Source organism: Panthera onca, chromosome B1, assembly GCF_046562875.1.
Source record: "Panthera onca isolate mPanOnc1 chromosome B1, mPanOnc1 haplotype 2, whole genome shotgun sequence".
Lineage (NCBI taxonomy): Eukaryota > Metazoa > Chordata > Mammalia > Carnivora > Felidae > Panthera > Panthera onca.
In genome coordinates this window covers 17,809,453-17,828,676 of record NC_138342.1, presented here as the reverse complement: position 1 = coordinate 17,828,676, position 19,224 = coordinate 17,809,453, and the positions used below count along the sequence as shown (strand labels likewise).

The 19,224-nt window shown below is 43.8% G+C and overlaps 1 long non-coding RNA gene across 1 annotated transcript in view; it reads left to right on the top strand.

Annotated features, from left to right (window-relative positions):
* The first annotated feature begins 13,446 nt into the window (after positions 1–13,446).
* The window catches only part of LOC144616052 (uncharacterized), a 61,890-nt gene continuing 56,112 nt past the window's right edge, over positions 13,447–19,224 (top strand). The window contains exons 1-2 of the long non-coding RNA XR_013554931.2: positions 13,447–13,553; positions 17,066–17,151. This is a non-coding gene — a long non-coding RNA (uncharacterized LOC144616052). The remainder of the gene's footprint in view (positions 13,554–17,065; positions 17,152–19,224) is intronic.

Sequence of the window (19,224 nt, the reverse complement as noted above, 5' to 3'; positions counted from 1 at the left end):
GGCCCTTGATTCTTTATTGACCGTGTGTCTAGATGATCTATCCATTGTTGTAAGTGGGGTATTAAAGTCCCCTGCAATTACCATATTCTTATCAATAAGGTTGCTTATGTTTGTGAGTAATTGTTTTATATATCTGGGGGCTTCTGTATTTGGTGCATAGACATTTATAATTGTTAGCTCTTCCTGATGGATAGGTCCTGTAATTATTGTATAATGCCCTTCTTCATCTCTTGTTACAGCTTTTAATTTAAAGTCTAGTTTGTCTGATATAAGTATGGCTACCCCAGCTTTCATTTGACTTCCAGTGGCATGATAAATAGTTCTCCATCCCCTCACTTTCAATCTGAAGGTGTCCTCAGGTCTAAAATGAGTCTCTTGTAGACAGCAAATAGATGGGTCTTGTTTTTTTATCCATTCTGATACCCTATGTCTTTTGGTTGGCACATTTAGTCCATTTATGTTCAGTGTTATTATAGAAAGATATGGGTTTAGAGTCATTGTGATGTCTGTAGGTTTCATGCTTGTAGTGATGTCTGTGGTACTTTGTCTCACAGGATCCCCCTTAGGATCTCTTGTAGGGCTGGTTTAGTGGTGACAAATTCCTTCAGTTTTTGTTTGTTTGGGAAGACCTTTATCTCTCCTTCTATTCTAAATGACAGACTTGCTGGATAAAGGATTCTCGGCTGCATATTTTTTCTGTTCATCACATTGAAGATTTCCTTCCATTCCTTTCTGGCCTGCCAAGTTTCAGTAGAGAGATCTGTCACGAGTCTTATCGGTCTCCCTTTATATGTTAGAGCACGTTTATCCCTAGCTGCTTTCAGAATTTTCTCTTTATCCTTGTATTTTGCCAGTTTCACTATGATATGTCGTGGAGAAGATCGATTCAAGTTACGTCTGAAAGGAGTTCTCTTGCCTCTTGGATTTCAATGTCTTTTTCCTTCCCCAATCAGGGAAGTTCTCAGCTATTATTTCTTCAAGTACACCTTCAGCTCCTTTCCCTTTCTCCTCCTCCTCTGGAATACGAATTATACGTAGATTATTTCTCTTTAGTGCATCACTTAGTTCTCTAATTTTCCCCTCATACTCCTGGATTTTTTTTTTTATCTTTTTCTCAGCTTTTTCTTTTTCCATAATTTTATCTTCTAGTTCACCTCTCCTAGTTCACGTCTCTAGTTCTCTAGTTCACGTCTCTAGTTCTCTAGTTCACGTCTCCTCTGCCTCTTTAACCTGAGCTGTGGTTGCCTCCATTTTATTTTGCAGCTCATTAATAGCATTTTTTAGCTCCTCCTGGCTGTTCCTTAGTCCCTTGATCTCTGTAGCAATAGATTCTCTGCTGTCCTCTATACTGTTTTCAAGCCCAGCGATTAATTTTATGACTATTATTCTAAATTCACTTTCTGTTATATTGTTTAAATCATTTTTGATCAGTTCGTTAGCTGTTGTTATTTCCTGGACGTTTTTTTGAGGGGAATTCTTCCGTTTCGTCATTTTGGGTAGTACCTGGAGTGGTGCGGGACTGCGGGGCACTTCCCCTGTGCTGTCTTGAATAACTTGCATTGGTGGGCAGGGCGCAGTCAGACCTGATGTCTGCCCCCAGCCCACTGCTGGGGCCACAGTCAGACTGGTGTGTACCTTCTCTTCCCCTCTCCTAGGGGCAGGATTCACTGTGGGGTGGTGTGGCCTGTCTGGGCTACTTGCACACTGCCAGGCTTGTGGTGCTGGGGATCTGGCGTATTAGCTTGGGTGGGTAGGCAAGATGCACGGGGGCGGGAGGGGTAGGCTCAGCTCGCTTTTCCTTTGGTGATCTGCTTCGGGAGGGGCCCTGTGGCACTGGAGGGAGTCAGACCCACCGCCTGAGGGAGGGGTGGATCTGCAGAAGTACAGCGTTGGGTGTTTGGGTGCAAGGAAGTTCCCTGGCAGGAACTGGTTCCCTTTGGGATTTTGGCTGGGGGATGGGCGAGGGTGATGGCACGGGCGAATGCCTTTGTTCCCTGCCAAGCTAGCTTTGTCATCCAGGGCTCAACAATTCTCCCTCCCGTTGTCCTCCAGCCCTCCCACTCTCCGAGCAGAGCTGTTAGCTTATAACCTTCCAGATGTCAAGTCCCGCTTGCTGTCCCAAAACACTCCGTCTGGCCCCTCCGCTTTTGCAAGCCAGACTCGGGGGCTCTGCTTGGCCAGCGGGCTGTCCCTCTGCCCTGGCTCCCTCCCGCCAGTCCGTGTAGCATGCACCGCCTCTCCACCCTCTTCCATGGACCTCTCGTCTACGCTTGGCTCCAGAGAATCCGTTCTGCTAGTCTTCTGGTGGTTTTCTGGATTATTTAGGCAGGTGTGGGTGGGTGGAATCTAAGTGATCAGCAGGAGGCGGTGAGCCCAGCGTCCTCCACATCCTCCTCCACATCAAGGGTCAGATTCTTAACCAGCTAAGCCACCCAGGCACCCAAGTTCTCAGGATCTCTTGAGGGTTCATCTTTCCTCCCTCATCCCACACAATGCCAAAAAAAAAAAAAAAAAAAGATTCAAGCTAACTATTGACTTAAATCTAAACAGAGATTCTTGGGTCTGTGTTTTGTTTTTGTTTTTGTCTTCTTTTCCTCATAGATCATAAGGTTGAGGGCTTGGGGCTGGGAAAGAGGAAAGGAAAGGCAGGATGGTGACTCTGGAGGGAAAGAGCTGGAAGAAGGGAGGGAAAGAAAAGGCCCCTCATCTGGAAATGACCCGTGATAAGCACACCATCCAGTGTGTTCACCCATCAATGGACCTCCCATGACAGAGAAGCTACTCTCCAGCAGTCCTGAGCACCTAGAAGCTTCTGCTCACAGGCTGGGGAATCTGGTCATCCTAAGTGAGTTTGGGACCTTGAAGGGAGAATGTCAAACTTGCAGACAAGGTAGAACTGTGTAGAATCAGTGGGGAACTTCCCTAGGAATGGAGCAGTAGGCATACAATGGCTGTTGTGATTCAAATATGTGAATCTTTCTACATAATAGGAACATGCTAAATTGGAAAAAGGTCAATGTAGAGTTTGGGTGGTATTAATGACCACATTCTGGAATTATAGGAATTACACAACCATATTATTTAATTATAGAGCAAAGTTTTGAGTATGGTTTAAAATATCAGTTCCTTCTCAAGTAATTCTTCTCTCACGAATTTTTAATGTCCCTCTTAAATGAATCATTTTCCTTTATCCTTTAACAAAAACAGTTTTTAAAAAATTCCTACAAATTACTTTCTCATGACATAAATCTCTTCAACCTCCCACCACCAGTTACCATGTCTCATAACTTTTATTTGCATTTTCCAAAATTACTGATGACCTTATCTGCACAAGTCTCATCCATTGTTTTCCTTGACTTCTCAGAAGTATTTGACAACAAATCCCTTGTCTACTTTCTTGAAATTATATTTCCTTAATTTCTACAATATTGCAGGGTATCTGAATCAGTTAAGGATCCAGCTCTTTATTTCAGCTCAGATCATGATCTCATGGTTTGTGAGTTTGAGCCTGACGTCAGGCTTGGGGCTTGGGATTCTCAATCTCCCCTCCCCCCCACCCCCCGCTCTCTCTCTCTCCCCTCTCCCCACTCTCTCTCTCTCTCAAAATAAAGAAATAAACTTAAAAAATTTTTCCATAATATTTCAGCATGCTAATTTCCCTTCTTTATAATTCATCTATGATATCTTAGGGGTCATCCTTGGCCTCAAGAAACTTACAGTCTAGTGCCAAGCCCAACATTTTGGCAGACATTGCTAAGTAGCTGGCCCAATCTCAGTGCATAGACCACTTCTCCCCAGCCATTTCCTTCTACACGTCCATTAGTAAATAAGTGTAAAGCCCAGCAGTACCCATTAAGCAGTAAATAAATGTACTATAAGAGCATGGACAGAGGAGAAGTAATTTGAATGGAGGAGATGCGGAAGCTTTATACAGGAGATGACCCTTGGGATGGAGATCTAAGGATGGAGAAATTTCACTGGCAAGAAGTGGAGAAAAGATTCCACATGGATCGAACTGCTTGAGCAGTGACCCAGAAGTAGAAGATGTTATATGTTCTTAACTGTTCTGGGTTGAACTATCACAGGGATGAAATGGAAGATATGAACTACAGTAGATTGGTGAGGACAGGGGGCACATAGACCATGGGTGAATCCTATGGAACCTGAACTGGCTTATGTAGATAGTGTAAAGGAGCCATCACAATTTAGGAACATGAGAATGTCACTATTAGAGTTATGTTTTAGAAAAAGAGGTCTAGTGTCAGTGTGGAGAACACGTTCGTGGGTAGAAGAGGTTGGTGGTGGGATATCTGTTTATTTTCTTGTGTATCTCATTCAGCATCGATCATACATTGCCCTCTTGGATTACGTATCTCTTCTGTGCTAAACATTTATCCCTTGGATTCCAAGATAAACTATTTAAGACAGGGGACACATCTTGTTTTTCTTTCAAGCATACTATCACATACACAGAAGTTATCACCCTGCCTTGAACATTATCATAATTTTCATTGTTATTAACTAACATTGATTGAGCAGTTATGTGTTAGACACTAATGCAAAGTCAATGATATGTACTATCTCATTGAATCCTTGTGATTGTCCCCATTTTATAAATGTGTAAACAGGGAATTAGAGAACTTAGTCCTTTGCTCCAAATCATATGGTTGGTAACCAGTGGAACCAGGATTCAAAATAAGTTCTTTGTGACTCCAAAGTTATTAACAACATTGTTAAATGGACTTTCCATAGTGGCCAATCAACACATACTTTTGAACGATTGGATAAATAAAAATGGTGGGTCACAAAATAAATTGTTTTGATTTGATTTGATTTGTATAGGCAGTAAACATATTCATTCATATTGGGAAGATATATCCTGTGTCTGAGTTGTACACATGTGTCTATCTAATATTTTCAAATAATAAAGTTAATAATAGTGGTAGGAAGTATTACTTATATGAATGAACATCATGAAAGAACCAGATAGTAAATAATGTCAGTGTTCTACCTAGATCCCATAATTCCCTTTTCACCGTTTCTGTGTGTCTCCAGACTTCAGTGTGCTCTTATTCCCATCATTCCTAAGCTATAGCAATTAGGGGGAGGATTTTCTTCGGTCTACTGGACACTTCTTTGAACACGTGGGAACGTAGCCCCCCTCTCCCCCTCCCCCGCCCCGGGTTGACCCTTGTGCAATACCTAATGCCAATGGAGTTTTAAAGTCCTGCTTTCTTGACTCAGGAAAACTCTCAGGGATAATTTTTTTCTTCTTAGTTCTCTGTGGGGCTAGGCTGTGTGATTTTGCTTGAGATCAGACCCTTATTTGTCTTCCTCCCCCTCTCTGTCCTTTTTCCTTCAGCCTTTTTTTGTTGTTGTTTTTCCCCTTGGTGAATCCCTTGCAGGTGAACCTTCATCTCGGGATCTGCCTTCTGGGGAAGTTGACCTGGGAAAACTGTACGTTAAAATCTAATAAGTCTGCTTATTTTTTTCCTCTTTCTTTTCATTGTTTAACATGGTGTGTATGTCTTTGTAAGAATCAGTGACCAACATCACATGCAGTGATTTGTTAGGATCCCTTCTCTTATCATACGACTTTTTCTGAGATTTTATTTGACCTTTGGTACTTTTTGTAGCAAACAATGCAGAAAAGTTTTCTGCTGAGTGTGTTCATGTACAAAAGTGCAGCTTATGTGTGTTTGTTGAATGGAAACTAGAAGTTGCCTTAAAAATTCCACTATTGAATTTTTAGGAGTTTGAAAATCTAAGTTCTTAAGTTGTATTCCAAATATAGCCAATGTGCTTTTTAAAAATGGGTACATTTTGAATTCACATGGTTCAGATAATTCTGTTTCTTCCAGCATTATGAGCAAAACATTGATATGTTTTCTTCCTTCATTTCCCAAGCTGCGCATTTTATTTCTTCCAACAGGACCATGGATAAGCAAATCATTCCAAATTTAGCACATTGGAAATGTCTCATGTTTAAATCATAGATGTTTTTATGGCTTGTGTGCCTTTTGCTAACTTTATCTCCCGCTTTGCTTCAGGTAACATTCTGAATGCTAGCAGTTTTTGTGCCTCCAGACTGGTGATGATGTTCGGCTCTCAAAATGGCCAGGTCATAATAAATACACTTTAAATAGAGCTCAGTAGTGCTCATGATTTGCAAACTAACTGGCTCCTCTCCCTTCCAGCCTTAGACTGTAAATTACTGCATTGTATGTGATTAATGTGGCCCCATCAACATCCTAGTCCTGCTTAGGTGACTAACTTGGGATAGAGTTACCTAACCTAGAAATTCTCCTTGAACTTGGAGGGAAAACAGACATGGCAGAGGCTGGGGGATTTTAGTGGAAGAAAAGATGTATTTTCTTTCTTAGTCCTTTCAAAACACATAGTATTAGTTATTTCCTGTATCTTGGAGGTTACATACAATAAAGTCTTACAGTAGAATGGATGCTGTCGTACAAAGTGTTAGCTGATGCCCCCTGTATCGAAGGCCCAGTGTGTGCTAATGCAGAGAAACCACTGTAGGATGGAGAGGCAGATTAAGGGAAGAGAGTTGATACCCAAAAATGAACAAGGAGAAAACTGTCAGGTTCTAGGGCCTGTTGGATGCCAGGCATGAGAGATGAAACTGATAGGGCAGGACGTGAGCACAGGCAGGGGTGAAAGGGAAGGTGAGACAGGGACAGAAATGAGGCAGGAAGATTTGGGACCTTTGCAGTATTCTGAGCTGAGCTGGCAAGGGCTTCCTTTCAATGCCTTGGTGTTTTGATCTGTGTTAAAACTGTGGGACCAGGCAAACAAGTACTATATTAAAATCCTCTTACATAATAGTTAAGGGTGATTCACTCTTTATAATTGAGGGGCACTGCAGTAGGCAATGAGGTTACAAATAATAATAATGATAATCAGCATCATTGTGATAATAATAGTAATAAAAATAGCTTACACTTACATAGGGCTTACTCGTATGGTGTATATTATGTGCCAGATACTTTTCTAAGGGCTTCACGTATATTAACTCCTTACAACTCTTTGAGGTGTAACCACTGTTTTTGTTTATTTTAGTTTCTCAGTTGTTACCATTTTAATGCCCATCTTGTGGATGGTGAATCTGAAGCACAAGAAGGTGAAATGCTTCAGTGTCACTCAGCAGGTGAGTGGTAGAACCAGCTCACTGCTCAGTGTCACTCAGCAGGTGAGTGGTAGAACCAGCATCCAAGGCCCAGGAAGTCTGGCTTCAGGGTCTGCACAAAACTGCCCTCAAATAATCTGCTGTTGGGTGGAGAGGTAGGAAATGCATTAACCGTGTAAATGACCATATAACTCACTTTGTCCTAAATATTGAATTAGTGTTCTACATAGTAGATGACTCGGGGGCCTGGAGCTTGTATGGCTCCAGGGAGAGAAGCTTGTATGTAGCTATTTGGAGAGGTGATAGGAAATGAAAGATTCAAAACTCAAGCTCAAACTTCTGGGAACAAAAGGCATTCGTTGGTGACCTAACTGAAAAATCTAGGAGTGCATCTGGCATGCGTGCATCCCAAGGTGTAAATGATATCAACAGTATCTGTCTTTCCTTCTGGTTTCCTTTCTTCTGTCGGCATAATTCTCAGCAAAGTTCTCTTCATGCAAGCCAGGTTGCCCCTACTGGCTTCAGGAGTACATTCTGCCAGCTTTATACCCCCAGTAATGAGCTCTTCCACCTCCATGTTTCTAGAAGCAGTTCCAGGATGGTCTCAGATTTGAATTTCCATGGATTCAGTGATGTATCCACTTCCTGAGCCAGTCACTGCTTGTAGGCCTGGGTTATTTATGCATCCCTTGCCCAAGGGTGTGCCTCCCAAAATTATATGGATTAAGTGTATAGGAGAGGTGGTTTTCCAAGGGAACATCTAAATGCAGTTGCCAGAGAGAGGGGAGATGATGGCCTCTAGGAGAAAAGAGGGCAAAACATTAGATCTCTTGCCCCTGTATTACCAGGTGATATGTTGACTAACCAAGCCAAGTACCCAGACAACTAGAAAAAAAGAAGCATGTGAAGGTGTGAAAACCAGTTGGGCAGTCAGAGAAGGAGTCCTTGCTGGAGAAATTGGGACTAGAGTTCGATTTTAAAGGTACATTTGAGAGGTAAGGCTGGGGAACAGAGAAGACAGAAGTCTTCTTGGTGTATGGAAAGGCGATACTAAAGCCATATAAAGCAAAACAAAATGTGTTCTGAGAAGGGCAAATGTTCAATATTACAGGAAGAAAATGGAATAGAGTCGGTAAATCTTAAAAGTTTGATTTTAGCCAGATTATGGAGAGACCTTGAATGCCAGCCTGAGAAATATTTAAAATTTTTAAATGTTTATTTTAAGAGAGAGAGAGAGAGAATGAGAGCTTGTGCATGAGCCAGGGAAGGACAGAGAAAGAGGGAGAGAGAGAATCCCGAGCAGGCTCTGCACTGTCAGCACACGAGCCCAATGTAGGGCTCGAGCTCATGAACCGTGAGATCATGACCTGAGCTGAAGTCAGATGCTTAACTGACTGACCCCCCGGTGCCCCTTTAAATTTTATTATGTAGGCAATGGATAGCCACTGTACATATTTCCTCAGAGAAGTAAAGTAAACCTGACACTGATTTAAGAAGATTAATCTAGAGAGTTGGTAGCACATCAGGAATCCACAGATCATTTATTAGTTTCCTGGTAGGCGGTATCCACACATCTGAGATTTGTTTGAGGAAATCACACAGTGGGGCAGATTGCTATATTGATAGATCCTGTTCGTCAAACTCAAATGGATACACAGCACTGCTTTCTTTAATAACTAACTCTCTGGAATAAGTATTTTATACATTTTCTGCCTTGTCTAGACTCTCTTTCTCCTGCCTTTCCAGTCTTTCTCAACTCTCACTGCCCCATCCCTGTGCAAAGGTGCTTCCATTCCCCCCTGGACCATTGAAATACCATATTCCAAGGTGATTCCCCCTTTGTTTCGTCTTTGCCCCATCTTGGGGCTCTAGTCCAAATACAAGGTGCTAGGAGTGATGTGGTAGAGTCAGTGTTTCAAAAACAAGTTAGTGAAGTCCCAGAGGAAAGGAAAGGAAAGAAACAAAAAGGCTGGTACAAGGATACTGAACATGCTTTTAGGCTGAAGAGATGAAGCCAGCAGAGAAAATTATGATACAAAGAAAAGCAAAGGGGCTAAGTATTGGAGCAAAGGCCCAGAGCGGAGAAGCATCATGGTATCTCAGCAGAGACACCTGTTACACCAAAACGGGGGAAAAGGAGCAAAGACTTACAAAGTGTCCTAGCTGACAAAACGTCAACCCTACCTGCGCCGGTACCTTCTTAACCTGATCTCAAATCTGGGGATGCTACAGAGGTGAGTACGTACTGGAGGAATGTATTCAGTTCTTTGTTCAATCACCGTTTAGGCCTTTCTATGCTTATTGGGATGTAACTGTGACCCGCTGAACATTAGCGTCTGTGGAACACAGGTTGTACTGGGAACTGGGAAGCTCCTGTCAAATTGTAAGAATCTCCCGGGAGATCTAAGGAAGAGCACAGAGTACCGTGCATGGGGAATCTTTTTAATTTGTACTCATTTTTCCTTGGTGGTCTGTTGTCTATGCCTGAGTCACGGTGAGGCCCCAAACCCACAGATTCAGCTCAGCCTTGGCCAGGCTTTGTGGAGTAATGTTAAGTGGTGCTAACATTTAGCTTGTTGGGGAGCACTGAACTTTAGGAGCAGGCAAAGGAGCTGAGTCCAATTACACTGCCTATAAGAAGACAGTGGGGTAGTGATTTAGCACGTTTCTTGGAAACTTCCTGACCAAATGGACAAAAAATTAAGTGTACTAGAAGATTTGAGTAACATAATTAATATGTCCTTGATAATAGACTTATACAGAAATATAAATATAAGATATACATAGAAATTTTTTAGCATTGCTGAGTGCTCATCAAACACTCATAAGCCATAAAAATGCTATGTGACAAAGAAGTTTGAACCAATAAAAGAATCAACAGGAAAACTCAATCACATTAGAAATCAGTAACAAAAGGAAAGCTGGAAAGCTGGCACAGATTTGGAAACTAAAATCATAATATTAAATAACCCTTGGGGGAAAGGACCAATAATGATAAATTGATAAAATAACTAGAATGGATTTACCAAATTATTATATGACAGAATTTATGGAATATGGCTAAGGCAGTGTTCAGTGGAAAATGTATAGCTTTAAAGATCTTTACCATAGTAAAAACTGAAGTCAAGTAAACTGTTCAACTAAAAAAGAATTAGTGATGTGCAATGTTAGACCCAGATAGGAAATAAAACAAAAATTATGACAATAAGTTAACATTTATATTACAACATTTATTGACCCAGGCATTGTTATTGATGCTTAACTCACTTGATCCACAATAATAAAGATACATGCAGAGATCACTGAGTCAAAGTAATAAAGAATATTAATCAAACCAAAAACTAAAATAGTTTATTTAAAAATGTTAAAATAAATAAGATCTTTTAATTTTTGCATTGCCTTTCAGCAGATTACCAAGGAACAGATAATTCCTATCCTAGTGATTTATTTCCGGAAAACGGAAAGACATGCCCAATTCATTTATTTCCAGTTTTATTAAGAAATAGTTGACAAACATCACTGTGTAGGTTGAAGGTGTATAGAATGATGGTTTTGTTTAGACCCAATTCATTTTATGAGACTAGAAAAACCATTCTTCCAAACATGAAGAAATGAGAAAGAAAATTATAGACCCTTTTCACTTGCAAATAGAAGTGCCTAAATGCAAATGAGATATTAATCCTACGATGTAACAATGTATCATGATTAAGTAGGGTTTATCTCAGGAATCCAAATATGGTTTATAACTGAGATTCACTCCACCAAATGGATTAAAGAAGAAAAATCACATGTTAACGAAATAGATGCTGAAAGTGCATTTGATAGCATCCAATTCCTATTTATGATTGAAAAAAAAATCTGGACAACTAGAAATAAATGGAAATTACTTAACTTGATTAAAGCCTACTACAAACATTATGTAATACCATTTGATAATATGAGGATCCCTACTCCCATCATTACTCTTCATCATGGTCCTGACTAGTTCAAAGAGATTAAGAGAGAGAGAGAGAGAGAGAGAGAGAGAGAGAGAGAGACCAAATCAGGATGCTGCACTCCATAAAACCTAAATGTTTTTAGTTGCTTAAAAACCCCAAGAGTTTCTTTCTTTCTTTGGTTTCTTTTTGGTCATTTTCATATTAAATAATACTCTCTTAGAAACAGTCTTTAAAGTATATAAACAAAGTGTCTTCATGGCATCAAAATGTTACTCCAGATCAGGAGGGACACCAGTGGGAGGCGTGTGACTGCAGAGGGCACAGCCCCACTGTGTGCAGGGCTGAGGATGGGCGTGCTCTGGAGGCCCACTTGGCTGGGAGCCACCTTGGGGAGGAACACCCCCGCCAGCAGGACCTGGAACCCTCTCCTCTGCTGCCCAGCCTGTGGCTCAGACCATTCATTTGGTGTCACTTGCCTGGAGTGGACCCCTGGCCCCTGCTGCTTTCTCTCACCTGAGGACCCTTGGGTCCCCACCTCGTCTCCCTGAAACGGGTCTGCTTCTCCTTCCCAGCCTGGGCACCCGACAAGTCCAGGAGAGGATCAGGGAAGCCCACCCAACAGGATAGTCATCGCAGGCTGCCTGGGACCCTGGGGGAAGAGTCTCAGGCTGCCCGATGGGGTCTTCATACCCACAAGTCAAAGGCAAGAACAGAAAGGTGACAGAAGAAAGAAGAGACACGAAAGTCACCACTGGAAATGTTCAGGAAGCAAACACGCCCTCTCAGACCCTTTCACATACGGTGGCTGCAGAGCCATCTATGAAAAATGGCCCTCTGGTCACCCTCTGCCTGGAACCAGACCGCACAGGTCAGGTGCGGGGTCACCCAGACTGAAAACCAAAACCAAAGGGAATCAAGAAACTCCAAACGTCACTCGGAAATGAGTGTTTCTGTATCCCTGCGACACCTAGCAGGCCCCGGTGGACTTCTCCATGAGACCGCTTCCCTGAGGCACCTCACCCCCTGCGAGCCGCCACACCTAGGCCACACACTGTCTCAGGGGCTCCCACTTTGGAAGATCAGGCTGCTAGCTGCCTCTCTGCACTCTGTTTATGGAAATCAGAAAACCCTGTGGACCTTAAATCACCCTGTTCTTGGCCAAGTGTCCACTCAGGGGGGAGCCAGGGCGGTGACAGCTGCCACAAGTCCCCCCAGGAGCTGCTGTGCCACGAACAGAGGGTCAGGGCCTGAGGCCGGGCCTCATTGGTGTGACTTGTGGGAGAGGGATGGGAATTTTCCCGCCCGGAGGAGGCGACCTGGGCGCCCAGTTTTCAACAGATGCCACCAGATTAGGACTCAGACCCAAATCCATGTCAACTCTTCAGATCCTGCTGCCGGGAGGAGGTATGACCCTCCCGGGACCATCACAAACTGGGTGAGTAGGCAACAGAGAGGAAGACCCACTCCTGGGGCCCTACTTTGGCTGTCGAGTCCAGGGTCCTTCTCTTGGGAGAAGCCTGTTCTCTCCTCTGGTGACAGAGGCGTCCGGTCATCTGGGAAAGGCAGCACAGGTAGGGAGGGGCAGGGCTGGGCAAGGCTGCATTTATAGCTCCAGCTGAGCAGGAGGTTGGCCCCACCTCATTAGGGCCCGAAGGCCAGGCCTCTCCTTAGACTCTGTGGAGTTTCCTCCCGTTGTGCGGGTGGAGTCTGGCTCTCAGTCCCCTGGGCAGGTGGTCAGTACAACTAGGAGCATGTCCAAGGTCACAGAGTGCCAGGAGGTGGCGCTGGTCACTCCCAGCTCTGGGCATTTAAGGCAAAGCCTCCAGGGGACAGCGCCAGCCCTGGGAAGCGGGGAGGGGGAGACTCTGGGAGCCCCCGCCCACCAGTCCCAACGTGGCATTTCAGGAGCCGCTGGCTTTACTCTGGGACAGAGTCCAGGCGCCCAGCTTGTTCTACAGCGTGCTCCGAGGTGGTTCCCAGGGTGGAACCAAGCGCACCCTGGCCCCACGTGCTCAGACACAAAAGGGTCAGTGGTCCCCCGCACGGCGAAGCTCAGCTCCCTGTGTCAATAGCGGCTGGTCTGCAGATGCCTCAGCACCAGCTGCACGAGGTCGAAGGTGGTGAAGTTGACGCCCACGGCGGTCAGGCCCTTGAGCCAGTTGCTGGGCCCACGCACGGCGCCCTCCTCCCCCACGGGCGGCCGGCGATGGAGGCGGGCAGGCGTGCAGAGACCCCGGCCGTCCGCCTGAGCCACCGCTGGGCGTCCAGAGGGCGCCAGGAGGCCGGCGGGAGGAAGGAGGGGGCGGGCACGGGCCCGGGGGGCGGGGCTGCGGGCGGCCCCTGAACTCTGCGCGGCCCGAGCGTCTCCTAGGTGTAGGCAGCGCCCCCAGCGCGGTGGGCGCGTATCCGTGGTCGACGGTCTCCGGGCCCACTTCCCGGGAGATGCGGCTGAAGACGGGAAAGACGGCGCTGTACGTTGCCCTTGGGGTCACGGCCACCCTCGCTCCGGCAGGGCCGGGGGTTGGGTCCTCGAAGCCGCGGTCGCCGCAGCCGGGGTGCGGGCGAGGAGGCGGGCCGGGGGCAGGGCTTCCCCACCGCAGCCCGAGCGGCGGCCGCGGCTGCGCGGGGCTCCCGGAGCGCGCTCCACTGGGGGGCTGCGCGGGGCCGCCTGAGCTCCGGCGCCCCAGGCTGAGGATGCCGTCGTGGAGGCAGGTACAAGGTCTCCTTGGCCAAAAATCTTTGTGAAGACACTTGGAAGGTGATTTTGGTTGGGTCCACGGGGGAGATACGGCCGTTTTGGCAAGAGCACCGGCGGGAACCCAAGGCAGGAGGGAGCTGAGAACTTGCCTGTGATCGCTGTCCCACGAGACAGCTGAGGGCGGGACAGCGGCCACCACGGCTTCGCCTCCACAAGTTTATTTCTTGCTCACACTAAACGTTCCTTATGGGTTGGCAGAGGGGTCGGGCTCGTTGTCCCTCGGAGAGGGAGGCTGATGGAAAAGCCATCATCTTAAACATTGCCAGTCATTACGTCTAAGGGAAGATGACAACTTGGGAAGGTCTGGCATCCACAATTAAATGCTGTGGTTCCAAAGCAACAATGTCACTTGCTCAAAACTCAGTTGGCCAGAAATAGCCACATGGCTCCACCCATGTACTGGCAAGGCAGGAAGTGGAATCCTATGAATGGGCCTAGAAAGGGGAAGATAGGGAAATATCGGTGGACATTTCTAACAACTACCACAAAGGCATATTCATAGGAAATGAGGAAAGGACACAAAACTATCTCCTTGTAGATTTATGAGTTTTTACATAAACCAACAAGAAATAAAAGAAAACCACTAAATGATTATGACTAATAAGATCTTGTGGCAGTGTTGCTGAAACATCAGTTTAGAAAAACGAATAGTGGTACTAAATGTCACCTATTACTGGTATTTGATAAAGTAGATTACTTTCTCCTCCAAACACTCGATTCACTTGGCTTCTATAGAACTGTAGCCTCCTGGTTTTACACCACCTTCACTGGCTGCTCATCTTAATTTTCTTTTTTCATTTCCTCTGCATCTCTGTGCCTTCTTAATGCTGGAATACACCAAGATCAGTCCTTGGACCTTTTTGACCTATTCTCTCTTCCTTGGTGGTATCTTCTAGTTTTTTAAGTTGATATGGTAATGTTACAAATTTTATCTCTTGGACAGATCTGGACTCTCAACTCCAGACTCACATATACAACAGTCTATTCAAATCTCACCAGAGTGTCTGATGACATCTAAAAGGGATCTTACTGACCCCCTTATATAATGGCATCTAAAAGATTAAGGGAGTTTTCTTCCCTTAATGTGTTCTTTAGGAACTCTTCCCCATTTAGCAAAATGACAACTGCATCTTTGAAAACCTTGAAATCATCAGTGACTCCTCTCTCTTCAATACTCCACTGCCCAGTTGTCAACAAATCCAGAATGTGACTCCTCATACCTCCTCCATTGCTACTAATTAGTCCAAATCACCATCATCTCTTGTTGTGCCTATTGAAATAGTCCCTAATTGGTCTTCGTTTTCTACTCTTGCCCCACCTGTAGCCTGGTGAAAACATAATAGCCTAACTAAACCTAACATCTAGATCAGTTATGGTATTCATACAGTGGTTTCCCATCCCAGTCAGAGACTGTGCAAGGTAGTGTGTAAGAGCACAGGCTCTAGAATCAGACCCAATCAGTCATGTGACCCAGCTCCCTGATCTTGGGCAAGTTACTTAAGCTATTTGTGCTGTGGCTTCCTCATCATTCAGGTGGGGTTGTCGAGAGGATTAGGTAAATTAATATGTATAATGTCCTTGGAACAGTGCCTGGCATATGGTAATGCAATATGTGTATCAGCTGTTATTTTATTATTATTGTTATTTTGGTAAACTCCAAAATTCTTAATTTTTTAAATGTTTTATTTATTTTTGAGACAGGGACAGAGAATGGGCGAGGAAGGGGCAGAGAGAGAGGGAGACATAGAATCTGAAGCAGGCTCCAGGCTCCAAGCTGTCAGCACAGAGCCCGACATGGGGCTAAGATCATGACCCGTCAGACGCTTAACTGACTGAGCCACCCAGGCACCCCAAACACCAAAATGCTTAAAATGACTTTTAAGGCTCTACACTTCCTACCTACCCCCAAGATAAGCTCTTGGTAATCAGGAACTTTTGTCTGTTTTCCCAGCACATAAAATAATATCTCAGTTATAGCAGGAGCTCAGTAAATATTTGTTAAGTGAATTAATGGATAAAAGAATAAATGAATTCAAAGAGGGCTGATAAAATATAAAGAAGAGCTCAGAATCTAGTCCTTATTAAATAATACAAATTACACCACAAAGAAGGACTTTTTAGTTGATATCATTGAAGAAATTTGCTTTTCATGTGAAAAAAGTTAAAATTGATGTTTTTAAAGTCTATACCAATTAGAAAGCTACACTTAAAAATGTGACTTTCTAAATAAAACACTGAAGCACATACCCTAAAACTTAAAAGTGGGTTGAGCAAAGTTAGCAGAAGGAAGAAAATGATAAAGAGTAAAGCAGATATAAATGAAATAAAGAATAGAAAAACAGTAGGAACAAATCAACAAAACCAAGAGTTAGTTCTATGAAAAGATCAACAAAACTAACTTTGAGGAATCTTGGGCAAGGAGAGCCAAGAAGGAAAAGTGATATTTTCTGTTAAACTGAGTAGAATAGGATTGGTGATATTATAATTTGAATAGTAAAAGAAATATGACTTTATTTTATACCCAAACCAATGAAGGGGGCATACTTATTGCTTGTGAATAATTATATATAAGTAGGATCATAGTATACATGCTGGTTTAGAACTCATTGTTTTTCTTTTAACAGTATGTTGTGGACATGTTTCTTTGAAGTAAATGTATACATGTAAAAAAATTTTTTTTAAGATCTCAAAAAGAGAGTGGGCTGTTGGATTAAGACTACAAGAAAATGAAGGATTTTTTTGTCAGTAAAGGTAACAAAACAACTTACCAATTGGGAACCAGGAACTATATTTGCAACATTAAAAACCACGGGGATTAATTTCTAGAACATAATAGAAGTGTCTGTTGATGTGCAGTTAAAATAAAATAAAGTAGAAAATAATGAACAGACGTGAATTGGTAATTCACAAGCAGGGGGAACCTAAGTGCTTTTAAGTATCAGAGATTCTTATGCTTACAAATAATCAGAGAATTATAAATTAAAACAGTAAAGATATAATCCTTTATACTCCTCAGATGGATAATACAAGGCTGATACAATTTTTTATACTTCTGAGATTGATAATTAGGAAAATAGCGAGCACTGGTGATGGGAATGAAATGGGAATTCTCATATTCTGGAGAAAGTATAAACTGGTAGAAACCTGCGGGAGAGAAATCTGGCAGTACTAATGAAATTATATGTGTATCTCCTAACACTCCCACAACCCTGTTCTTGGTTATAGACTTCTCTTCAACACGTCTAAGGATCCCTGTTTGCATCACAGTTTGTGGTAGCGAGAAGCTGGAGGAAACCATGGCTGAAGAAAGAGTAAGTAAAATGAGACAAAGGCACACAAAAACCTGTTATCAGGATGAAGAAGCAATAATCATACAGCACCTGTGTACATCTTGAAAGTGATATTATTGAGTGGAAACTAATAAAGAGGGAGAACCTGATTTATAGGTCAATATAATTTATATAAAGTAAGACTGTATATTTGTAGGAGTAGGAAAGGAGGTCAGCTCATAGCCATACTACTGATTCTGTTTTTTAAATGTTTTTATTTAATTTTGAGAGAGCACAAGTGGGGGGAGGGGCAGAGAGAGAGGCGGACAGAGGATCCGAAGCAGGCTCTGTGCTGACAGTGGTGAACCTGATGCGAGGGCTCGAACTCACAAACCATGAGATCGCGACCTGAGCCGAAGTCAGACGCTCAACCAACTGAGCCACTCAGGTGCTCCCATGCTGCTGATTCTTGTTCAGTGATTCTGCGCCTGCTCGTTCCCCAGTGTGAGTGCGTTGGCCTCCAGGATTGGGCTGCAAAGGCAATACCTGACATGTTTATTGTGGAGGAAGGTGTGAAGACTGTTGGGGAGACAACTGCCCTTTAATGCAACTAACACACCTGGAAAGAAGGTATAGGCATCCCCAGAGTCCCTTAACACAGAGCTCCTTCAGAAGTGTGCACAGATTCACAGGTGATTGGATTTAGGGCCCAAAAAAGACATTGGAAGCCTAGAAGAAAAATACCTTCTTACACCTAAGTAACTAAAAGGGGCAATAATCCAAAATCTTTATAAAGAGCATCTTCTAAAACCACCACTGCGGTGTCTTAGAGTTTCCACATCAGACACTAACCATAGTCTTTGGCCTTTGTCGTTCTTAAAATACAGCTACTATCGCTTGAGCTCTTACTATGCATTGGGTAACGCAAGCCATTAGCCATAGCTTCTGCCCAGATTTCAATAAAACCAGTGTAAACAGTTCATAAATTGCCCAGTATACTTGTCAGGATGTGTCTTTGCCAGTGTGATCTGTGATTTATCTGCCTTGTGTTACGGATTTTAAATCTGCAGTATTCTAGGCAAGTCCCAAATTATAAACCAATTTCACTTCAGAATTTATTTGGTGACCTTATGGTTGGGAAATGAGAATGTCTTTTCACATGAAAAGAATGGTGTAAGTGGTATAACCCACTTTCCTGGGCACTGGGTTCACAGCCAGATTTTGGAAGCCTCGCATTTATACTTAGCAGCTTCCCTACAACACTCACAGGTTTGCTTTATATCCTGTAACACACCTACCCTTGTGCGACATGGCCCGTAGGGAAATAGGCTGTTTCTTGCGCTACAGAAATCCTGAGGAGGGATTGCAGGCAAGGTAAGTGGTTTCCCTAAAGCACTGGATCTCAGTCCTATCTGGGTATTGAAATCGGCCCTAATCATTTTCCAGAAAGGACCATGGAAATCCCGGCAGGTAGGTTTGGGTCAGGTGCAGCAGCCTCACATGTGATGCTGTTACACAGCCGTGTTACCAGGCAGCAACACGGTCATTCAGTCCCTGTTCTCATCCTGCTCACCTGATCTCACCTGTGCTGCAGGAGCACCAGGCACCCTCTGGCATCTGAAGTCCAGCATGCAGGTGGTTGAAAGCCTCAACCATGCTAGTTTGTGGAATCTAACGCATGCCCAGACTGACAAACTCCCATCTACGGCCTCACCTTCACTTGGTGTGGCTTATATAACTTTGAGATTCTCGTGAACGTGACCCCTTCTTTTGTCTTAGTAGTAGGTGATCAGGATGTCGACTTCTGCTCTGATGAACATAAACAAGAAAAGTCAAACCACAGTGTCTGAAGGAGGAGAGAAGAGGTCGGATCTTGAAACGCGTTCTGTGGGTGGCCATGCTGTCCTTTGCGCATTCATTCATGCAAAGTGTCAACATATGCTTAGTGGGGGTCTGCTCTAGCCAGGCCCTTCTCTAGCTACAGTGGAGCTATGGTGGGGGAACAACGCAGATGGAAGTCTGTTTATATGTCAGCAAAATGTGTAAAACATGCTAGAGGGCAGGAAGTGATAGAAAGTAAGTTAGGAAAGGGCTTAGGGAAAATTCTGGGTGACG